At 34.8% G+C, this 24,854-nt stretch overlaps 1 long non-coding RNA gene across 1 annotated transcript in view; it reads right to left on the bottom strand.

The window, feature by feature from the left end:
- LOC128311236 (uncharacterized) overlaps positions 1 to 24,854 on the bottom strand; it is a 445,841-nt gene that overhangs the window by 11,385 nt on the left and 409,602 nt on the right. The window contains exon 4 of the long non-coding RNA XR_008289424.1: positions 1,950 to 16,937. This is a non-coding gene — a long non-coding RNA (uncharacterized LOC128311236). The remainder of the gene's footprint in view (positions 1 to 1,949; positions 16,938 to 24,854) is intronic.

Here is a 24,854-nt window from a genome sequence, read left to right as displayed (position 1 = left end):
CAGAACGAAAGCAATGAATCCTCTCAAGAAATGTGCAGAATGACCATATGTAAGGATGAAATAAGATGAGTCGCATTTCAACAAAAGGCAGATTAAGTAACCAACTATTAAGAAGAAAGACTTATTCATATAATTCCAGACAGGAAATAACTCATGTAACCTTCAGCTGGTGAAAGGATAAACAAATTGTAAGCTAGGTAAAAATACTTAGCCTAAAAAAGAATGAACTACTGATACACACAACACATTAATACATTTCTTTCAGGGCCAGAAAAGCCCTGGGGTCTTCAGATTTTACAACACAGAGACTTTGTCTCTTTGTTTCTCATAGAGACATTTTCCCTCAAAATGCAAACATTTACCTCCAGAGTTAGGTAAATCCCCCTGGTGCTCTCACTCTCTATATAATTAAAAATTAACTTCCTAAGACTTGCTTTTAGCCCAGAATCCAAGTTTTCAGCAAAATTTATTCAGAAAGTTCCAATTCTGCATAAACACAAATATGTGTTTTTTATACCACAAAACTACACATTATTATTTCTCATGGATCTAGGCAAAAAATTTCCAAGAAACCATTTGAAAATCAAATCTAGCAGTGCAGAAAAAGAATAACATACCATAACTAAGAGAATCTTATCTGAGTAATGCAAGGCTGGTTGAATATATGAAAATTAATCAATCCACTATATTGCCAGTTTAAAGAAAAACTACATCATCATATCCAGTGGTACAGAAAAAGAATTTGATGAAATTCAACATCATTCATGATTAAAACTCTGAGCAAATGGAATGGAAGGTAAATTTCTCAACCTGATAAAGGATATCTCTACTGAAATACTACTCAGTGATAAAAAGCTACTAATGCACACAACAACTTGAATCTCAGATGCATTGACCTGAGTATAAGATGGCAGTCCCAAAAAGTTACATACTGTATGATTCCTTTTATACATCATTCTCAAAAATACAAAATTACAATTTGAGAATGTAGATCAGTGGTTAGAGACAGAGAAGGGTATAAGTGTGGAGGGATACCTTGAAGGAGTTCTTCTGGGGTGATGTAACTATTCTGATTGTGGTGTTAGCTACACTAATATTTTTATATATTAAAAGCATAGAAACATACACTGAAAACAATAGTAAAAAAAAAGTTCACCTAAATTCCTCTTACTTTTTAAAAAAACAGTTCTGAAGGCATTATTGACTCATGCCTTTAATGTCAATGTTTTGTGACTTCCCACATATTTTCTGCCCCCTTAAAAATATTTTCAGTTTGTCAGTCTATTAAAAACATTACTAAATAGTCACTGTGTGGCAAGCACTTTTCTAGATTCTTGATGGTATTTAAAAGAAACAAAAATTATGGTCTCTGTGGGTGTTTTTTCCTCTTGCTACTTTGGAATATCATCTTTATTACTTTATCCTCTGACAATTCACAATGCTTAACTGGGTGTTGTTTTGTTTCAAGATGTTTACCCAGTTACTGACATACTGACAACATATGAATTTGTATATATCTTCCTTCCACGGACTCCATTTTCCCATGGACTTTTGTGACCGTCTATGGTTTCATCCAATTAAACTCAATAGCTATTGGTAACCACTGTTTTCCAAGAACTAACAGGGTTTAAAATGTTTCCACACAGTTGGGAAATAAACCTTTCTTTCCTGAAATGAGGAGTCACAACTATATAACAAAAGGTTGAGTTTTGATTATTATAAGTGTATTTATTATCCCTCTGTTGACACAGAGACATAAAGCTTAGAAGGTCACTGAGGAAGAAAATCTTTGTTTCTAAATTTCTGTGAGCTCTGCATCAGATAGAATCTCCTCCTTACATTTAAAACCATGCTAAAACCATAATTAACACTTCCTGACATAAGAAATTAATGTTAATATATTTAGGTGGATCAATAGTATTGTAATTTTTTTTAAAAATAAGGCTTACCTTTAAGATATACTGCTGAAATGTTTACTGATGAAATACAATGGTATTTAGCATTTGCTTCAAAATTATTTGTAAAGAGGAGGAATGTTGGTCAGGGTACAAATGAAATAAGAGTGAGTATAAGTTGACAATCCTTTAACCTAGGAAATGAATAGAGAAGACTTCATTATATTTCTCCACTTTTATATACAATTGGTATTGTCAATAAACATATTTTTAAACGAGAAAAAAGAAGAGTTAAAATTTTTCTACTGCAAGAAACTTTTCATGTGTTATCAGAGCTAGAGTCTGCTTATCATAAAAATACCCAATTTTAATGCAGTTTGACAAATATTCAATATGTGATTTTTGGCAGCCACCAAAGGGACACCGCAATGTGAGCAAGGACACACAAATAGCCTTGATCTCAGAATTGTGTTTAAACAGAGACAACAGCTTATGCATACAATGTTTGAAACAAGGCATGTGGTTATTGCCACCGTTTTTAAATCAAGCCAGTAGTAAGGCCAGTCTACACCTAGGCCCTTCCAATACCCGGCCTGACCCAGAAAGAGAAGAGAGATGTCCTCACCCACACACTGTCAAAGTGTCAGAGGGGTCTAGCCTGCTGGTGGAGATGGTTCTGTGGGCAGCCTGACTCCAAGGAGTCTCTGGTCCCTCATAGTGTGGTTTAACCTCCACACAGAATATCCCCTCAGCATCCACAGAAGACAGGCACATGGCTATAAAGATTTCCAAAATATTTGGGCATAGAAGATACTTAATAGGGTATAAACACAAGAAGTTTTGAATAATAGGTGCTTCATTTGCATCCGAAATGTAAATAAAACTTATAGGTACTTGGACCCCTTTAGGTTAAGTATGGGACCTTCCCCTTTAAAGAATTTTGCAGTTTAACATTTGGCAAGTGGCTTCTACAAGATGCATCTTGAACCTCTTCTTTTAAGCCTCAAGACACCCAATAGTAGGTCCTTCAATATTCTTCCACTTAGCTGCAGCTCTCAGCATTAGTTAGTAAATGTTTTGCCTGGAATTTTAAGCACAAAGTAATTCATATTGAAGTAAATAAAACAAGTACAAAGCCACTTCTGTTGTTTTCATATTTAGCTTCGCGTTTCTAGCTGTTATTGTATCTGCAGAAGTTTTGTTGGCACGATTCCTTCTAAAATGGAAATTGGTGGCTTCCTAATTCATTCAACAAGAATTTGTGGGGCAGCTCCTTTGTCAAGGTCTGTTTTATACCCCTGTATATAGAACAGAGGAGTTTCTTTGCTCATGAAGTTTATATCAGGAGAAACAGATTATATATAAATTAATAATTAAGATAATTGCAGACTTGCATAAACGTCTTGCAGGGGAAAAGCAGAAAAATATGATAGAGAAAAACTGTGTGTATGGCATGAGAGGTGCCAACCTTAACAAAGAAATGCCCTCTCCAAAAGATGATGTTTTTAATTGAGACCTGAAGTGTGAGAAGAAGTCAGCCATGAGAAACATCAAAGGATGAGCGTACAGAGTAGAGGAAACAGCATATCCCAAAGTCCTAAGACAATAAAGAACTTAGTTGTTCAAGAATCAGAAAGGAGGCCTATGTGGATGAAACAGACACAATAAACCAGATCATGTAAGCTTCTTAAGCTAGTGTAGAGAGCCTGGGTTTTACCTTTAGTGCAGTGAGAAGCTGTTGAAAAGTTTTACATAGGGTTATAAAATGATAAATAGTATTGTGTAAGAGCACTTAGCAATATTGTGTAAAGTGTATTACAGGGGTGTCATAGGGGAAGCATACATATGAAGCTATTGAATCCCTACAGGACAAATATAAGAGGGACTTACATTAGAGAATGTAGAGAAACATGGACAGATTGAAGATATATTTTAGAGAAAGGATTGCTGATTTATTGGATATGAACAACCAAGAACTGGGAGAAATAAAGATAACTTTTTGTTTTCTGCTTGTTGGATGGCAGTTGTTGTTACTGAAAGAATAAGAGCACCCCAAGGTTGGAGAAGTACCATGAAAGATTAGGACATCTATGGCAATTTGCAACTGGATATGTTTGTGAGACAGTTATATACATGAATAATCTGTAGTGACGTGAATCCAAGTGTAATTATACAAAATAGTGAATCTTTAGCATGTATATAATTTTAAAATTTTGTTTCTATCATTTTAAATCTTAGAAGTGAGTAGAAAGAGTACAGCAAGGAAGAAAAAATAATAATAGACAGAGAATTAGAACAGGGTGAATACTCAGGAGACTAAGAATGTGGCACCAGGGAGGTGGGAAGAAACCCAGAAAAGTGATGGGAAAATCAGAAGGAAATGTCAAATGTCACTTCACTTGTACTGGATCAATGATATCTCCACTTAGCCCCCTTTAATTCACAGTCTACACAGAATAAAATGAATTGTTCATCTTTATCACTCTTATGTTAATTCCAATCAGTGGATTTCTATTGGCCTAAAAATACATTTCCAGTCCTTGGGTTGCCTATTTAATATCATATTGGCAGGATTCCCTTTCAAGTCTGAGCTAGCTTCACTGTCTTTCTTTGCACCAGATGATCTTATCCTCCATGGCTTTTTCCTTATGTTTTTCCCTATACTTGAAATCCCACTCCTACAACTTTTTACATTTGATTATATTCCAATAATCTATCAATAAGTATTGGTTGACAAATTGGAGTGATTGACTTGAAAAAATCTGGCTGTGCAATACATTTTTTTGAAAGAGTAAACATGTCCAGTGAGCTTGTATTTCATTGCCTTCTGCTTTTGCATCATTCTGAACCTGTTGGGATGGCACCAGCATTTCAGAGAGTTACTGAGGCTGGCAGTGCATACAGGTGAGCACCCAGACCTCAGTGTTCCTCTCCAATACACCAGTGCATCTCCGCTTAACTATCAATCGCATTTTCCCTCCTGTATGAGGTTAACCTTGGCTACTCTTATCAACACTGAATCCCACCTAGGTCCCTGCCTCTTGCCCCCTCATCATTACCATCACAAATAATATCAGTGTCACATCCAAATCGTCTCCCTACACACACTCTAAGATCATGACCTTCCACTTTTTCCAGACTGCATCCTGTGCCCTGTTTCCTTCTCTGTGATTTCTAAGGTCCCTTCCAGCTCTGACATTCTGTGTGTAATTAGAGCGCTGCACGTGATCCATCTATAAATACAGCAGGAGTTCAGAGGTTAGAGTAATTGAAGAAAGTTTCCTAGAGGAAATGTGGAGATTGAATAGGGTCTTGAGTAATGGGAAGAATTTAAACTGGCAAAAAAGATTGTCCCAGCCTGGAGAAACTGCATGACTCAAAGCAGGGAGGTGGGAAGAAAAGATGTGTGCAGAGTGACTGATGAGAGATAAACTTGACTGGTATAGTGTGTGCAGATCCTGGATTCTGAAAAATAAGCCTGAATCAAAAACAAATAATAATAAATAGGAAATAAACAAGCACCTGTGGGTGACTGAAATGAAATCTGAGTTTAGAAATGGCAACAATATTCTGCCCTAGCATTTTAAAAAGTGTTTGGAAGCCAAAGGAAAGTCTGAATTGAGAAATTTAAGATGAATTCATAACTCTACTATAAACTCACTTTCTGGTGGTGAAGAATCACTTTAGTGGGTTTCAATATATCTAACTATGCAGCCTGGATGAAATGATCTATATGAATTGTTTTTAGGGCCTGACCCATACCTCGAGAGAGGTCCTTAGCTGAGTAATGTTATGCCACCAAAAACAGAAAGGTGGCTTCATCGGTCACTCTTCTCTGTAGTTAGGTAAGAGCGTGGGAAACAAGAAGGCTTATATCACAGTTCAAATCTCTATTTAGACCAGTTAATAGGAAAGAAGGATGGACAAAGGAAGGAAAGAAGGAGAACAAGAACGAAGGATGGACTGAGAGAAGGAAAGAGGGAGGAAGGAAAAGGAAAGGACAGGAGAGGAAAGGAAAGGTCTTTTTCAGTCCTGCCCTAGCCTAAACCTTAGCCATTGATATCACAAAAATTAGACATTCTTCTCATTGCAAAACAAGTGAGAGTTACTGCTGACAGCAAAGGACAAATCCTTACTTTTCCACAACTTGAAATTTATGGCTACTATAAAAAAATAAAATATTTTTTAATGTAGATACTGTCTGCAGAAGGTTTAAGAATGCATACGCAGTCTTTAAGAGAAACTGAAAAAGGAAGGAAGTGACACCTAATGTGCACTCTATGCTTGGCACAGTTCCAGGTGCCTAATAAACATTATATCTTTAATCAATACAGCAAATATCAGGAATAATAATTTTAATAATAATGATAATAATAATAATATTTTCCCCATGAAAAAGGAAATTGATATTCAAAGTTTAAGTGATTTACAAATTTATCCAAACTTAAAAATGGCAGAGCTGTGATATGAATTCAGTGAGTGCCATACTCCCTAGCTTTCATGACCACCACTCACACATGCACACTTTCCACCCCAACAGGTCAAATTCAAGTTTGGTCAGAAAGCCAGCTGCATCCAAATCACTGGGAAGACTTGTTAAAAACCAACATCTCAGCACCTACTGCAGACCACCATCACTGTAACATGTTCTCCAAGTGATTCTGGTATGCATCAAAAGTTTGAAGTAATGCAAAAATCAAACTACTTCCCATAAGTCACATGGTATAAGTGCCACATGAACTCTTTAAGTGAATTCTTGCAAATCACATCTTGGGTACATGAGTCTCTATTTTCATCAGAATCTAATATCTCAAAATTTAAACTGAAGCCATTGGCCACCATATTTGACTTTCCAAAGTGAGGCTTTCAAAGACAAGCCAGAACTGAACTGAGTTGAAAAACTGAAGAATGATCAGTGACTGCAGACAGAAATAAATCAAAGTTTCAAAGATGGAAATGTATTGAAGAATCTGAGAGATTATTAGAACATGCATAATTCAGAAACAGAAAAGGGGTGACAGAAGATTAAGACTGGTGAAAACCGGTCAAGACTGGTCAAGATTAAGACTGATCTCAGGGACTCAAGACATGTACATATTTTAAAATCAAATTTATTGAGGTATAATTTGTATAAACATAAAATGAATATATGTAAATGTAGGGTTTGATAAGGTTTCCCCCCCCCCCAAATCAATATAACTTTCATTGCTTTAAATTCTTTAAATTATCACAAATTAGTCTGAAAAATCATCTGGCACCTTGCTATCTCTGTAGCTGGACAACTTAGATCTTACTCATCAGCGTGCTGAACTGTTGCTTTTTCAAAAACATAGATACCATCCCAAAATTTCCTGATATCCTTATTTTTAACTGTTGTACTTGCTGAATCAAAGTTGCTCAGTTTGATACAAGGTCAGTATCATGTCCTTCAAGAATTAACTCATGTTGGAGTGCCTGGGTGGCTCAGTCAGTTAAGCATCCAACTTCAGCTCATGTCATGATCTTGCAGTTCGTGAGTTTGAGTCCCGCATCAGGCTCTGTGCTAACTACTCAGAGCCTGGAGCTTGCTTTGGATTCTGTGTCTCCCTCTCTCTCTGCCCCTCCCCTGCTCACACTCTGTCTCTCTCTCTCACTCTCTCTCTCTCTCTCTCTCAAAAATAAATAAATAAAGATAAAAAATAATTAACTCATCTTTCTGGGCTTGAGATGATGAACAAGCAACACCTGACTTCATTCAAACCCTGCAGATTTGTTTTTCACCCATGAAATTTTGGATTTCAACAAGAAAACCACTCTATTGAACAACAATGTTGATGGTGAAGTGAGCATACACAGACCTCATCTTATACTGAAAACTCAGTATAACAACATTGGTCATATTTTTGTTGTTGCTATTTAATGTTTGTTTTTTTGTTGTTGTTTTTTTTGTTTTGTTTTGTTTTTTTGAGAAAGAAGAGAGAGACCAGGGAAGGGACAGAGAGAGAGAGGGAGAGAGAGAATCTTGAGCAGGCTCGGTGCTGTCAGCACAGAGCTCAATGTGGGGCTCGATCCCACAAACTGTGAGATCATGACCTGAGCTGAAAACAACAGTCAGATGCTCAACTAACTGAGCCACCCGGGTGCCCCAATCACATTCTGTACATGACCACAGATAGTGTGAACAGTAGCCAGTTCTTTTCAATCTTCCCACCATTTGTTAACTCGAAGCCTCTTCTTTTTCTTTCCAAAGAGACTGAGTTCTACATTGATGTGATTGAAGTCCCTTTGCAGGGTTCCTCTGGGGAAGTTCATAATAACAGCACATCCCTTCAGTGATGTCGACACTTTCTGGAAAGTCGACAACCTGATTACTAAGAATGGTCTTCATTCCCGCAGTAGATGAAGCTAGGAAAGAGCTGATGAGTTTTGACAAATGCATATAATCATTTAATCCCAAACATAAACACGATATAGAATTCTTCTATCACCCTGCAAAGTTCCCTTGTGCTCTTTTACAGGAAACTTTCTTCATCTTTAGTCCCAAGCAACCACCAATTGTCTTAATTGTTCTCCTTCTAAAATATCATATAAATAGAATCATACACTATGTGAAATTTTTTGGGTTCATTATATTGATTAGAACCAGTAGTCTGTTCCCTTTAATTGATGTGGTATTCCATTATATAGATATACCACAATGTATTCATCAGTTCAATTCTTGATGATTATCAAGATGGTAATCATCAAAATTGATGATGGTTTATTTCTAGTTCCTAGTTATTATGAATAAAGCATCTACGAACATTCCATTGAGTCTTCGTTTGAACATATATTTTCCTTTCTGTTGGATAAATTCATGGAATTGCTGTTACATAATAGATGTAGTGTAACTTTACTTAAAAAAAAAACTGTCAAACTGCTTTCCAGAATGGTTGGACAGTTTAACAATCCTACCGGCAATGAATGAAAAGTCTATTTGCTACACATCCTCACCGACAGTTGGCATTGTCAGTGTTTAATTACTTTAGAGTGCATGTAGAGATATCTCAAAGTATTTTAGTTTACATTTCTTGGATGATCAATGATGTTGAGTATTTTTATGTGCTCAGTGGCCATTTATATATCGTTTTTGAAGTGTCCATTCAAAATATTTTGCTGTTTTTAAAAATTCTATCTTTTGGGGTGCCTGGGTGGCTCAGTTGGTTGGGCATCTGACTGGCTCAGGTCATGATCTCACAGTTCATGAGTTCAAGCTCCACGTGGGACTCTGTGCTGACAGCTCAGAGCCTGGAGCCTGCTTCAGATTCTGTGTCTCCCTCTCTCTTTGCCCTTCCTCTGCTTGTGCTCTCTTTCAAAACTAAATATTAAAAAAATTTTTAAATTCTTTTAATTATTGAAATTTTTAAAAATTAAATCTATATATAATATCTTTGTCAAATAAGTGTGTTGCAAATATTTCTTACTAGTCTGTGGCTTATCATTTCATTTTCTTAATGGTATTTTTGAAAGAACTAAAGTTTAAATTGTGATAAATTACAATTTACTAACTTTTTATGGTTCATACTTTTTTCATATTACCTAAGAAATTTTTGCCTATGCTAAGTGGCAAAGATTTTCTCCCAAGTTTTCTTCCAAAAGGTTTGTTTGTTTGTTTGTTTATTATTTATTTTGGTTTTTATGTTTAGGTCTATGATTCATTTTAAGTTTTATGCATGGTATTAAGAGTTGAAGTTATTTTGTTCTATATTCATAGCCAAGCTTTCAACACCATATTTTGAAATTACTCACCAAGTTGTTTTTACATATATCTATGAACAAATTTATGTGTAGGACTAACTCGGGACATTTTTCTCTTCCATTGGTGTACATATCTACCCTTTGCTAAAATCACATTGCTTTGCTTAGCATAGATTTAAAGTATACCTTTAAATCAGTTAATGTTAAATGTCTGATTTTGTTCTTCTTTCTCAAAACTGTTTTAGCTATTCTAAATTGTATCCATCCATAAAATGTTAGTAAGACCTTGGCAATTTAAATGGAAAATCTCCACGAGGATTATTATTGAGCTTGCATCATATATATAGATCAGTTTGGAAAGACAGCAATAACAAAAAAATAACACCTTAACAAGAGTCTTCCAATAAATAAATATCATATGTCTTTCCATTTATTTGTGTCTTCTTTAATTTAGCTCAGCAAACTTTTGTGATAGTCAGTATAAATATATTATACATATTTAAAAGAATTATTCCTAAGTATTTCATATTTTATATGTTATTACAATTGCATTGTTTCTTTAAGCTTTATTTCTAATTGCTTATTACTAGTATATAGAAATACAATGGATTTCTGTGTGTTGTACACATACTATATTCACTTAATTCTGATAATTTTTTGGACCCTTAGGATTTTCTATGTGGTCATAGAGTCTGCAAATATAGACAGTTTGTTCTTCTTTCTCCAATTTGTATGCCTTTTTGCCTTTGCTTTATCACCCTAGAGACTTCAGCACAATATTAATTAGAAGTGGTAAGAGTGAGTTTGCCACGTTCTTGATCCTAAGTGTAAGCTTCCAGTATTTTAGGAAGTAAGTATCATGTTTGCTCTATATTTCATACAGATTCTCTTGACCAGGTTGATGCTATTCATATTTTTCTGAGAGTATTTATCATGGATACTGAGTTTTGTCAAATCCTTTATCTGCATCTATGTTGATACCCATATGGTCTTCTTTTACTCCTTTTTTTTTTCCTTGTAATGTCTTTGATTTTTAAAAGTTAAATTAGCTTCATATTCCTGGGATGAATGCCTCTTGTTCATGGTATATTATCCCTTTTATATATTATTAAATGTGCTACCAATTTGTTAAGGATTACTGTGTCTTTATTCATGAGGAGTATCAGTCTGTGATTTCTTTACTTACAAAGCATTTGTCAGGTTTTGTTATAAAATGAGTCGGAAAGTGCTTTCTATTTTATTTTTCAACTTATTTGCAAATGATTTGATTTACTATATACTTAAATATTTGATTGTAGTTTTAATTTGCATTTCTATGACAACTAATAATATCTCTATGCTTTTGAGGTCCATTCGAGTCTTTTGGATTGTTTTCCATAATATGCTGATTTCTAGGAATTCTTTTTCTTAATGTTTGTTTATTTCTCAGAGACAAAGAGACAGACACAGACAGAGTTTGAGCTGGGGAAGGGCAGAGAGAGAAAACACACAGTCTGTAGCAGGCTCCAGGCTCTGAGCTGCCAGCACAGAGCCTGTTGTGGAGCTGGAACTCAGGAACTGTGAGATCATGACCTGAGCGTAAGTCAGATGCTTAATAGACTGAGCCACCCAGGTGCCCCTAGGAATTCTTTATATGATCTGGATTTGAGTTCTTTGTCAAATAACTATTGAGAAGATTTTTTTAAGTCTTGTGGCTTCCTGATTCATTTTTTTGAAAAATAAAGCATTTTGGCGAAGTATAATTTATTAATTCCTTTCTTTCATGGTTATTTGAGAAATCTTTGCTTACTTACCCCTGAATGACAAACATGGTGTTCTATGTTTTCATCTAGAAGTTTTATAACTCTGGCTTACATTTAAGTCTATTACCCATCTCAAATTAACTTTTGTGTCTGTGAGGAAAGAATTGGATTTTATTTTTTAATCTAGTTTTTTTGTGCATTATTTAGTAAAAACATTTAATCTTCTCTCATTATATTAACTCCATGCCTTAGTTAAAAATCAGTGCCTATTACTGCATTCTCTTTTCTTTGTCATTAAACCTTGTAATCTTTACTCAAACACCACATTGCTTTTATTTACTATAGCAAATTTTGAGGTCAGGTAGTATAAGTTCTCAAACTTTGTTCTTTCTCAAGATCTTTTTGATTATTCAAGATCTTTTAAATATCCACTCTAAAATCAGCTCTCACTTACTGGAAAAAAAGAAAAACCACTGGGATTTTGGTTGGGATTGTGTTGAATCTATAACTTACTTATATAAAGTAGTCTTTGGTTCCCTGAAATAAATTATATTATGTTTAAATTCCACTTTAAACTTTTTTTTCTAGCTAGTTTATAGAAAGACAGTACATTTTTGTATATTGATATTGAATCCTGTGAAACTATAATTTTCTTGCCAGTTCTTGTAATTATTTATAGGTTGTATAGGGTTTTCTACACAAATAATCATGGTGTCCACAAATATTAACAGTTTTACTTCATCCTTTATAATATTCCTGCCCTTTTTTACCTATCTTATTGCAATAGCTAGGATAAATAGAACAATATTAAATAAGAGCAATGCAGTCCTTCTTGTGTTGTTCTTGATTTTAAGGGGAAAATATTCAATGTATTTCATTAATCATATTAGCTTTAGATTTTTTGTAGAAATCCTTCGTAGAAAATGTTTCCTTCTATTTGTAGTTTTGAGAATTTTTACCATGATTGTTGAATTCTTTTAAAGGCATTTTTCTGCACCTATTAAAATTATCATTTGGCTTTTCTTTACTCATTAATGTGATGAAATACACTGTCAAGAGTTTTGAATGGTTAAATCAAACTTGCATTACTGGCGTAAACCCTGCTTTGCCACAGTATATTATTTTTTTATACATCCTATTTTTAATACTTTCTATGTCTACATTTATAAGAGATACTTGTCTGCATTTTCCTTTTCTTATAAAGTCTTTGCTCAGTTTCAGTTTCAGAGTAAAAATAATCTCATAAAAATGAATAAGGAAGTCCTTCCTTATTCCTTCCTACTTTATTTTCTCAAATAATACATGGTGAATTGCCTTTGTTTGTTTATTTGATTGATTTTGTTTTGTTTTGTTTTTCCTTTGCCATTTGGTAGAATTCACCATTTAAGAAACCAGGGCCTGTAGTTTTCTTTGTGGAAAGATTTTTAACTGTGAATTAATTTTTTAAACTAATAGAGGTCTACTAGGGTTCCTGGGTGACTCAGTTGGTTAAGCATCTGACTCTTCATTTCAGCTCAGGTCATGATCTCCTGGTTTGTGAGTTTGAGCCCTGACTTAGGTTCTGAACTAACAGTGTAGATCCTGCTTATAATTCTTTCTGTCCCTTCCCTGTGCTCTCTCTCTCTGTCTCTCTCTCTCAAAATAAATAAACTTAAAAAAATTGATAGAGGACTATTGATTTTTTTCTATTTCTTCTAGAGTTATTTCTGATAATATATGTCCTTCAGGAAATCTATGCTGTAAATTTATTACCACAATATTTTTCATAATATTTCCTTATTATCTTTTAATATGTATAAACTCTTTAGTCAGATCCATTCTTAGATTGCTATTATCAGTAATTTGTAATTTTCCTTGATCAGTTAAGCCAGGGGTTTGTTGTCACTATTAAGTGATTTTTTGAAGAACCAGCTTTGGCTTTCATCACTCATCCTGACCCTCCCTCAATCTTTGTAGGCTGTGGCCTTACAGCCAGTCAAGGACTGAAGTATTTCAGAGGAATTGTTCTTAGACCTGGCTTTATACCCCATGAATTTGGTGCAGGCCAGTGGAAAGACCTGAAAGGAAGGTGCAGACTTTTGTGGCTGGGGAGGCTTGGATTCTAAATCATCACACAAATCAACAAGAAGCCATCTAAAGTATGTTAAAATCTGGTAGATATCTCTGTGCTTCCATATCTGGAGGTCTTTCTGCTTTCTGCTACTCTTCTAAGGATGAAATAAGTCATCATAGGTCTCTTTCCTTTATGAAATATTTATCGTTTTCTGCATTTTAGGTTTATTTGAATCCTCAGTTCTCTGATAGGTTTTTAAAAGTGTGTATAGCATAAGTACATTTCTTTTGTTCCCTTTGTTACCAGAGGCTTTTGTTTGTTTGTGTTAATTTTTTTAATGTGTGTTTGTTTGTTTGTTTGTTTTGAAAGAGAGAGAGAGAGAGAGAGAGAGCTGGGGAAGGGTAGAGAGGGAGGAGGAGAGAGAATCCTAAGCAGGCTTCACACTGTCAGTGCAGAGCTTGATGCAGGGCTCAGTCTCATGAAATGTGAGATCGTGACTTCAGCCAAGATCAAGAGCTGGATGCTTAACTGACTGAGCCACCCAGGAGCCCTTATTTTGTTTTTTAATAATGTCTATGTGATTGGGGTCAGAAAGAAGATCATTGGGAAACCATATACACAGATCATCTAGGAAACTTTCCCAAACTTCTCAGTTCTATGCCTATTGTTCAATAACAATCACCATCAGGAGAACTGTAACACAGTCTCTGCTTCCTTGTTGCCATTAGATTTATAATCCTTACAAATCTAATATTTATTTCACATTAAGTGACACCTGAATTTAATGGGTTTTTTGATACAGGTGTAAGCCATTCCATACTTAGACCTAAAGAATTCCTCAAAATTTCTCTGTCTTATGTGGCTGGTTGTATCTAGCAATTTCCAAGATGATACAATTCATCCTGACTGTTACTGTTTGAGAGTATTTCTATAGTTTTGGTTTCATTGCAACATGTATTTCTACCAAGTTGTCATTCTTTTATTAATTTGTTAGGACATGATCTTCTTTACGCAGAAGAGTAAATATGCAATATATTTACATTTCCTATCTACACAGGAATTCTCTGAATTTGCTGCCTTTACTAAATTTATATGCCTGAAATTGACTGTCTAAATAATTGAACAACAAATCTCTTCTTCTTGTTTCTTTATTACTTCATCTCAACATGCTATTGAGGTAAGACCTATTTAGTAAGTCCTGCCAAGTTTGATAAATGTGGACCCTAATGGGTGCTTTCTAAAATTGCTTCATTATTCTTTGCAAGTACAGGAAGAGAAAGATTTCTTCCTCATCTACCTCTTCACAAGTACTTGTAGTTCCAAATAAGAAACCCTGTAGCATATTCAGTTTTATTCATTACAAGATCTAGTAAAAACACATTGATTTTTAGGAGATCTCTGTGCAATACTCATAGATGTATTATTGGCTTTGTTTGCAATTATTCATAAACCAGTTACTATTCTACCATATTTGACCTGTTTCTAAATATTTTATAGTACCAGATTTACACTCTGCCTTCTCTTCTATTTCAACCCAACTTGATAGCCAATCCTTATTTTCTTTTTCATACAAAAGCTTCCAGTTACTTGAACTATAATTTCCCAATTCTACATTAAAAGTCTATTTTAGTCCATCAGATTATGTATTTCTAGGTCATATATTGATTATATTTTCTGTTAATTTTTTTCATTTCAGACCTGTAAATGGTTTCTTTAATTTTACTTTCTTCTCTAGTCCTCAAGATTCACATTAAAAAAGAAAAAGAAAAACAAAATGAAGCCATATGTATGTCTACATAGATTTTATTTTTAAAGATAATGACGATTCTATAAGAGGATTTTTGTGCTCTTCCCAAGTAGAAGCTATCCTTAAAGTCTTCAGGTTAAGTTTCTTATTCCTAAACAGGATTGTCTATTCTCATTGATGGATAGGGAAACATACTTGAATTGTTACTTCCCTATTACATTTCACTGAGGTGACACCGTAAAACCATTACTCAGAAATGGAAGATACATTTCATTCCTCAGGGCTGCTTTGTATGTGTTTTTTTCCTTTACCTTGTGAAGAAATGGATTGCTTTAGGAAGAAGTGTCAGGATAGGCTTGGCCATGCTACAGTAACCAACAATCCACATTTCAATAGATTGACCAAGTAAAGTTTCACTTCATGTTCATGATATATATTCAACATAGATAATCAGAACAGCTTTATTTATTATTGCCACTCAGGGAATCAAACTGATGAATCCATCAATATTTTTGCTTCCATGATCTCTTAAGGCAGGGAGATGAGGACCTAGTGAATTATGTCTAACTCTTAAAGAACTATGTCTGGTTGCTGGTCACATTTCATTGGACAAATCAAGTCCTAAGCCCGTAAAAAACAAACAGAAAACTTTCAGAAGGAAAAGAAAAGCATAACTCTGTTATATACCTAGAAGGAAAAGAACCAGAACACTTTTGAATGGTCCTATTGATTGCCACAAAGTAACAAAATTCATGGGGCATATAATAAAAGTTGCTTATTATATCTGAATCCTAGGCTTAGTTAATATCCTGATCTGGTAATAAAATGCAAAATCCTAATTCGACATTAGTAAATAAAGTAAGTATAAAATCACAAGTTTAAAGTTAACTATTATTTGAATTCTTCTTGGATAGCCACCTTTATCTCATTTATACTTATCCCTTATATATAAACATAGTTGTTACAGCACTGAAAAAACATCTATTATATGTCTTTGCATATTCTTTGCCTGAAATATTTTTTTTATCTCTTTAACCAAGTTGTAAATTCTTTGAGCCTATTTTTGCGTCTACAATTTTCATGAAAGCATACCATGGATAACTTTAGGGAAAGTAATGCACGTAATGAAATTCACTGTATTACTTTTCCTACTAATTCTACCCTCTGTTTACTTAATTTAGCCTTGTCTTCCTGGATACAAATTTTTTAACTTATATCATTGTCGATAACTTTATCAAAGGGGATGGATGGTCCCAATGGGAAAGAAGCTTGTTCTTCTAAGCAGGGTTTAAAAAGTATATCAAAGCTTAGTCAAAAACATTTAGGATAGTATATTCTCTCCAAAGAAACAGGTACAGTGATGAGCAAGATAGACACTCCAAGGGTTACTGGCAATAAGTGAATAATTTCACAGTCAGTGATCTAATTACTGCCAAAGATGAAATTAAGTCCAAGGCAAAAATTAATAAAGTCCATTTATTCATGAACTTGTGGAAGGTACTCCATCTGCTATCACTTTCATTTTAGCATGACTCAAAGGTGTGAGAAAGAGTAAAGCAAAAACAAAAACAAAAACAAAAAAACCTGGCATTCTTAGACCAGCTCTGATTGGCAAATATTCTATTAAGGTAGGATTTTTAAAGTGGCAAACCTTTTTATTTGTCTTCAGGCACATTTGGAGGTCCTTCCTTGGCTGTAGGGATCAATCAACAGTTTCAGATATTTCAAGAGAAGAAGGATCATTCAATGTTAGGAGCAGAAGGTTTTCTGAAAGCAGTCATTTCCTGAAACAAGAAGGGTTAAATGGAGTTTTTTTATCATCAGATTGTCATAATGGTCCTTATGAGGGAGAGTGGCTGCCATGACATGCTATTTCTCATTACCTTTCTAGTGAACACTATCACAAACAAGTATATGGTACTCAGGAATCTTCTAATAGGTTCTGTGTCCTAGGCCAGGGTCAACAAAGGAAAGTTTCCTTGGGTAAGTCAGATACCATATAAATTTGGGTCCATGTATGTCTTTTCATTTTGGCCTTGAATATATGAATTGTATAAAAGTTATTAGTATAGTTTTATTTACATTTATACTTTAGAAACATAAGTATTTTTATGGAGAAAGGGCAAGTGAACGGGTTATCTTTTTCTAGACCTTATACCACAATTTTTCAACATCAGCACTATTTATACTTTGGACTGGATAGTTCTTTATTGTGAGGGGTTGTCTTGTAATTGTATGATGTTTAGTTGCATCATTTCCCTCTACCATCAGATACTCACCAGATACCCATAACCCCTATAGTCATAAAAATTTTAAATGTCACCGGACATTGTCAAAATGTCCCAGGGTACAGGGGAGGCAAAATAATTTCCAGTTTAGAACTACTGACTCAGCTTCAGTTGACTAGGGCTTGGCAATGAGCTTCATTACAAGAATTAGACCACTCAAAGCAACTGCATCTTTCAACCCTATCATGTAGAAGTGATACTGACCTCATTAGTTACTTTACTCAACTTAGTGAAATGTGTATTATTTTTCAATAAATATTGCTTTAAATTTTTTAAATGAATTCATTTAGGGAAGTTGATAGGGATTAATTCGACCCATCATCATTTTTCCTTATAAAAAAGGAGTTTTGATAAAAATTAATACTGTTAAGTAAAGAATTCTGTAACCTTCCCCTTTAAGACACATGATAGTACTGTACTTTCTGGTCCTCACTGTGTTTGTTCAGGGCCAAATGACTTGTCCTAGCTATAGAAAAGTGGGCAGAAGTGACATATGCCAATTCTTTTTTGGAGCAGTGAAATGCCAGCCTGAGACCCATCTGAGCATTCTTTTCTTTGTATTGGGATTTAATAGTCACCTTAATAATTTTTATCATAAACATGCACAAGAGATATTCTAGATTAAAGGCAAATGATCTGTTTTAACTTAAAAAGAAAAAAATTAACTGGATTCTTACATCTCAGTTTTTATCCCTGGAGCAACCCAATGACAGCAAGACCAAATGTACTATGCATACAAAGTCAGTATCTCAGATGAGAAACAGGAAAAAAAAAAGATTTTCTTTGCTTAAATACAGGAGAAAGAGGTATCTATCTTATAAATAGAAGGGAAAACAAACCTTATTCTCTGAAGGTGGAATGAAATGGATCCTGGGTTCTCACTCTAACCTTTTAGAATGTGAATACAACTGTCCAAAGGCCAGCTATGCCTCTCTGCCCACTCTCTCCATCCCTACCATATCTTTGGTTTCTATGATCTAGAAGGTATCATCAAGGTCCTGAGTTTCATAAACCTCTCCAGTCACCTCCCTATCTATACAGTTGTGAATTAATTAGCCAAGAGTTGCTTATAGCCCAGCATCCTAACCCACAGGAAAAAAAAAATGTTCAGAAAGCTCTAACTCTATAGAAACACAAAAGTTCTTAACCCTCCACAAGTTTTACAAATTTTTGTCTGGTTTTGGTATCAGGTAATGCTAACCTTATAAACTAAGTTGAGAAGTATTCCCTCCACTTCTGTTGACTAGAAGTGATATCAAGAATTGGTGTTATTACTTCTTGAAATGTTGGTAGAATTTTTGAGTATAATCCTCTGGGCTTGGAGATGTCTTTTTTTGAAAAGTTTTAACTACTATTTAATATCTTTACATGTTTTAGGACTATTCAAAATATTTCCTTCATCTAGAGTGAGTTTTGTTTGTTTATGGTTTTTGAGGAATTGGACCATTTCAAATAAATTTTCAAATTTATGTGTGAAGAGATTTTGTTGTATATGCTTATTTTTAACATCCTCCAAGTCCCTAGTGTACATTCTATATATATGTATCTATCTATATAGAGTGATATATACATTCTATAGATAGAGATATATAGGTAGGTAGACAGATAAATAGATAGTAGATAGATAGATAGATAGATAGATAGATAGATAGATAATAGATAGATAGAGGAATATCATTCAGGCATAAAAAAGGACGAAGAAAACCCTGCTATTTGCTACAATATGGATAGGCTTTGAGATCATTATGCTATATGAAATAAGCTAGAGAGAGTACGAAAATATTCTTTGTTATTATTAATATATGATGATGTAAAATTTCCTTTAACACTGTTTCAGCTGCATCCCCCAAATTTTGATATGTATGTTTTTATTCAATTCAAAAAATTTTCTAATTTCCCTTGAGACTATCTCCTTGACCTGTGTGTTTTGTGGAAATGTGTGATATGAATTCCAAATGTTTGGAGAATGTGCTTTTCTCTCTCTTATTGATTCCGAGCTTAATTCCATTATGGTCGTGCATGATTTGAAATATTTTATTTTTATGTTTTTAATTTTTTTTTTTAATTAAAGCATGAGTAGGAGAAAGGTAGAGAGGGAGAAAAAGGATCCCAAGCATGCTCTGCACTGTCAGCACTGAGCCAGACATGGGGCTCGAACTCATGAAACCGTGAGACCATGACCTGAGTCAAAACCAAGAGTCGGGCACTCAACCAACTGAGCCACCCAGGTGCCCCAATTTCAAATCTTTTAAATATGTTTGTATTATTACCCAAAATATGGTCTTAGTGTCTGTTCCACTGCATACTTGAACAGAATATGCATTTTGCTGTTCTTGAATGGAGTACTCTATAAATGCCAATCAGACCTAGTTGGTTCATGTTGTATTTCAGTTGTAATATATTCTTCTTGATTTTATATCTGTCTATTACTGAAAGCAGAGTCTTGAATCTCCAATTGTAATTATGGATTTGTCTATTGATCGTTTAAATTCTGTCAGTTTTTGCTTCATATAATTTGAAACTTTCATGTCAGGTACATACACTTTTAGGATTGCTATGTCTCCTTGGTGAATTTGCCCTTTCCTCATTATGCAACATCCATCTTTATTTCGGGTAAATGTTTGTTCTTAAGTCAAATTTTGTTGATATGAATCTAAGCCTTCCAATTTTCTTTTGATATGTGTTTATTCAGTATGTCTTTTCCTATTCTTTTACTTTTAATCTAGTTATCATTATATTTGAAGTGAGCTTCGTTTCAAAAGTATATAGTTGATTCACAGCAGTTTAACCATTCTTAAAATCCCTGGGTTTTTGTTGGTGGTGTTTTTGTTTAATTGATGTAGCTTGACTTATATTATTTAACGTGCTTGCAGTTAAGTTTCAGTTTCAGTTTGTTGTTTTAGTATATCTTTTCTATTTATTGACACGGTTTTTCATTTGTATGCCTTTCCTTTCCTGTCTTCTTTTAGATATTATAAACATTTTAAAAATTAATTTATCAGTTGTGTTATTGACTTCAACCCCTTTTATAGTATTTTGAGTGGTTTTCTTCAGCATTAAATCCACTCCTTGACTTTCAACAGTCTACTTATTTTACCACTTCAAGTATAATGTAGAAATCTTACCACAATATAAGTCCCTTTCCTTCTCTGCTTATGTTATTGTTTTAGGTATTATAGCCACATGCAGTGAAAATTCATCAGGTGATTTCAAAATTGTTTGTTTCAACTGAAAGAGATATTTAAAAAATTCCAAAATATATTAATAGTCTGTTTTATTTACATCAATATTTATATCTTTTCTTGCTCTTCGATAATCCTGATATCTCAAGTTTCTCTCTGGTATCATTTTCCTTGTGTCAAAAGAACTTTTTCATAGTGAAATTTCACAGCAGTTATGCTGACCCCATATACTCTAGTTTTGAGAGGTCTTTATATCATTTTTGTTGTTGAAGGATATTTTCACTGGATGTAATTATTCTGGACTGATAGTAGTTTTCTTCCAGCACCTTACAAATATGGAGACTTCCTCGTGGACTCCATGAGAAATCTGTTGCCACCAAATCATTATTCCCCTATAGGTAATACATTATTTCTCTCGTTCTTTTTTTTTTTTTTTTAAGTAGGCTCCATGCCCAGCATACAGCTCAACACAGGGCTTGAACTCAAGCCCTGAGAGCAACACCTGAACTGAGATTGAGCAAATGCTTAATGGACTGAGCCACCCAGGCTCCCCTCTCTTGCTGTCTTGTTCCTTTTAAGACAGTAGTTTGATTATCATGCAAATCAGTATGGATTTCTTTGTGTTTAATCTATTAGTGGTTCAATGAGAATACTCAACCTAAGAGTTTATGGATTTATCCACATTTGGAAAGTTTCTGCCATTATTTCTTCATTTTTCTCCCTCCAATTCACTCTTTTTCCTTTCCTTCTGGACCTCCAATGACACATACATTAGTTCTTTTGGTATGTTCTTATGGGTCCATGGGTTAATAGGGTTTTTTTTCTTCATTGTTCATATTAGATAATTTCTACTGATCCATCTTTAAATTTATTAACTCTTCCCTATGTTGTCTCCATTCTGCTATTAAGCTTATCCTAATACTGGGCTCATCCCATGAGTTGTTGTTGTTGTTTTTTTTAAATGAACACATGTCCAAGATTTTACTGAGGTCATTAATTACTGAGGGAACCAGTAAGATTTCAGGACCGATTCAAAGAGATTTGATGAGCTATGCATTTATTTGGAATTTACAAAGGGAACGTTTAGGATAAGATTTTTGGGTTAGATACAAACTAATTATTGTCCTCCAGGACAATGGCTTGTAAATTTTGAGGTTATCTTTTTCCTGCCAGGCAGATTTTTACTTTATTCACATCTACCAAACAAAAAGCCACAATTTAAATGTAACTTCAGAGTTCAGGCATTTTGAGGAACAAGCAATGCATTGAAGAAAGTTCATTTACCTAGACAATCCTTAAGAAGGCTTTTGCCCCTAAATAACATTGAAAAGACACACTGCCCACATATTATTACCAGCATTATTTCCAGTTTTTTGAGAAGGTTTCTTAACAGTAGGAGAGAGGTAATGAGATTACTGGCTCGAGAAGAAACACTTTAGAACCATTGTATGGTTCTAAAGAAAGACCAGAGTCTACACAATTAGAAACCTATGAAAGTATTGGTGCTGTCCAGGTATACTGAGCAACTACACTGAGGTGTCATCCACTTATCAGCTGTGGCCACAAGAGCCTTATGATTCCTGGAAGATGGATGCGACTCTACAAATATTGGAAAGCCCACGGCCTTCCACCAGACTTTGAGAACCCCAAGAAGGTTTACATTCCCATGTGCTTCTCTGGCTCTGAGCTCTTTATGCTGGATTAGTTCAATTTAAGAATCCTCTCATTTCCTTGCTATCATTGTCATTGATAGAAGATGTGTCTCTTTCCTTAACTTGCACAACCTCAAAATAAAATAAAACCCACTTACATAGGCATTTACAGAGACATCACTATAAGGTTTAGGAAGATGGAAAGATTTACATTTCAAGTGCAAACAGCTTAAATTTTAGCAATTCTTATTCCCCAAATGATGCCCCCCGGCTTCTGCTCTCTTCTCAGAGAGTTTCCCCTCTATTCTCCTTTCTCTCTGACCAAACAACCTGTTTAATTCACATTTTTTTAAAAAATCATCACAGTTGCTAATTAACTTGGATGCTCAGAGTTTTAATGTCTCTTTAAGCAGTTTATTTAAAAATGATCTTAAGGGATGTTTGATTCCTCCTCAGAAAATTTCTGGTGCCAGCTGATAAATCACCATCTCCATCCATTTTTTTTTTAATAATAAAGCATTACATTTGCCCCCTCTGGAGAGCAGTAGTGGTTTACTTCAACCTCCTCTGGGGACGACAGCTCCACAAACTGGAAAGGAAGTTTGCAAGTTTGCTTCATTTTGAGTTATAGGTGCCTGCAAGCCACCTTGTTTCTACTGTTGCGTCACCACCATCCCTGCAAGTGGATTTGCCTGGGGGCTGGGATGAGAAAGAGGAGAAAAAGGAAAAAAAGAAAAAGAAAAATGAAAATATGGGGATTTCTCCTACTGTCTCTGAATATTGGGAGACCCCTTGCCTGTTCCTCAAGTCAGAACCAGAGGGAAGGTCCTGGAGTGCTCTCAACAGCACACGCTTCCAGATTTGGGGACCTGCAAGTCTGGGCAAGTGAATACTAAAATGGAGAACAAGATAAAGCCACTTCTCTGTGCTACTTCAGATTCTGTTCTTCCCCAGTCTGCTTGCTACAAATTACTTCTGAGAGTCCTCAAATAGCTTCACCATGCATTCTGTTCAGGCTTATAGCTCTACCAATGGGAGAGACGGAAGAAATGCTCTATCTTACCCATAACTAGAACCCGTTTATTAAGTTTAAGTGCTTTTGACTAAGAACTGATTAGAGTGGCTCTACTCAAATGTTTACATCTTTTTCAAATGGTTATTTTTGTCAAAATAAATTTTAATAGAAAGCTGACATAACCACTACTCTATCAGGTGTTTGACCGATTTAGTCATCACGATGGCTATATATGTCATATGTCATATCTACTGCTATTTATTTAACTATAAAAAGAAATATAAAACATACTGAATACATACTCTAAGTTACGTACTTTCTAAGCACTTTACATGTATTAGCCTTTAATCTAAAAACAAGCTTATGAATTAAATACTACCCTAAATTTATAGATATAGACCCTGAAGCATAGGAAAACTTGCTCTGAGTAACACAGCTAAGAGGTAGAGTCAGATCCAAGATCCGAATATTGGAAGAAGTGTTCCACAGTCTTTGTTCTTAACCAATATACTAAGCTGTCTTTCCTAGATAAAATAATTAATATGTAGCGTGTGATGAGCTTAATTGTGTCTGTTTCAAATTTCATATGATGAAGTCCTAATCCCTAGTACCTCAGAATTTGACTGTATTTGAAGATAGCGTCTTTATAGAGGTGATTAAATCTCAGTCTTAAAGTAAAAATGAGGCCATATGGCTGGGTCCGAATCCAGTATGACTAGTGTCCATATAAGAAGAAGATATTTGGACATGGACATATATGGACAGAGGGAGACAGTGTGAAGACACAGGGAAGAGATGGCCATCTAAAAGCCAAAGAGAGAGCTGGAGCAGGATCTTTCCTCCTGGACTCTCAGAGAGAACTAACTCTAACAACACCTTGGTCTCAAACTTCTAGCCTCCAGAGCTATGAGAAAAATAAATTTCTGTGATTTATGCCTCCCAGTCTATACTGCTTTGGTACAGCAGCACTAGTAAACTAATATGGTAGGATAAACTTTATTCTCAAAATACCTAAGAAAATGATTCAAATATTAAAAACACTCAGGAGGGTGTATGGGTAGCTCAGTTAGTTAAGCGTTGGACTTTTGATTTTGGCTCAGGTCATGATCTCATGGATCATAAGTCTGAGCCCTACATCAGGCTCTGTGCTGACGGCACGGAGCCTGCTTGAGGTTCTGTCTCTCCCTCTCTTTTCCCCTCCCCCACTCATGAACTCTCTTTCTCTCTCTCAAAATAAATAAACTTTTTAAAAAACATTTAAAAAAGTACTCAGTAAATATATGGTGATCTATTAAGATTGGAATCATTTAAATAAGTTGAGGTAGGTAAATAGTTAATTAGATTTTTACCTTAAAACAGATATTTGTCAGTGTAATTTTTATATCTCAAAGTAGGAGCTGGTTCTGTAGAGTCAGAGCCTGGCAACAGGAGAACATGGGAGTGGAGAGAATAGGCCCTCTCAGGATAGGCAATAGGGTACAGGCTAAAGAGCGATAGGGACGGTAGACAAGATTCTTCACAAGGGGATGGGCCATGGGAGTGGGATAAGGCAATCATTTTTGTC

This window comes from Acinonyx jubatus, chromosome A3, assembly GCF_027475565.1.
Source record: "Acinonyx jubatus isolate Ajub_Pintada_27869175 chromosome A3, VMU_Ajub_asm_v1.0, whole genome shotgun sequence".
Taxonomy (NCBI): Eukaryota; Metazoa; Chordata; class Mammalia; order Carnivora; family Felidae; genus Acinonyx; species Acinonyx jubatus.
Note: the sequence above shows the minus strand (reverse complement) of the source record. Positions and strands in the feature narration are given on the sequence as shown.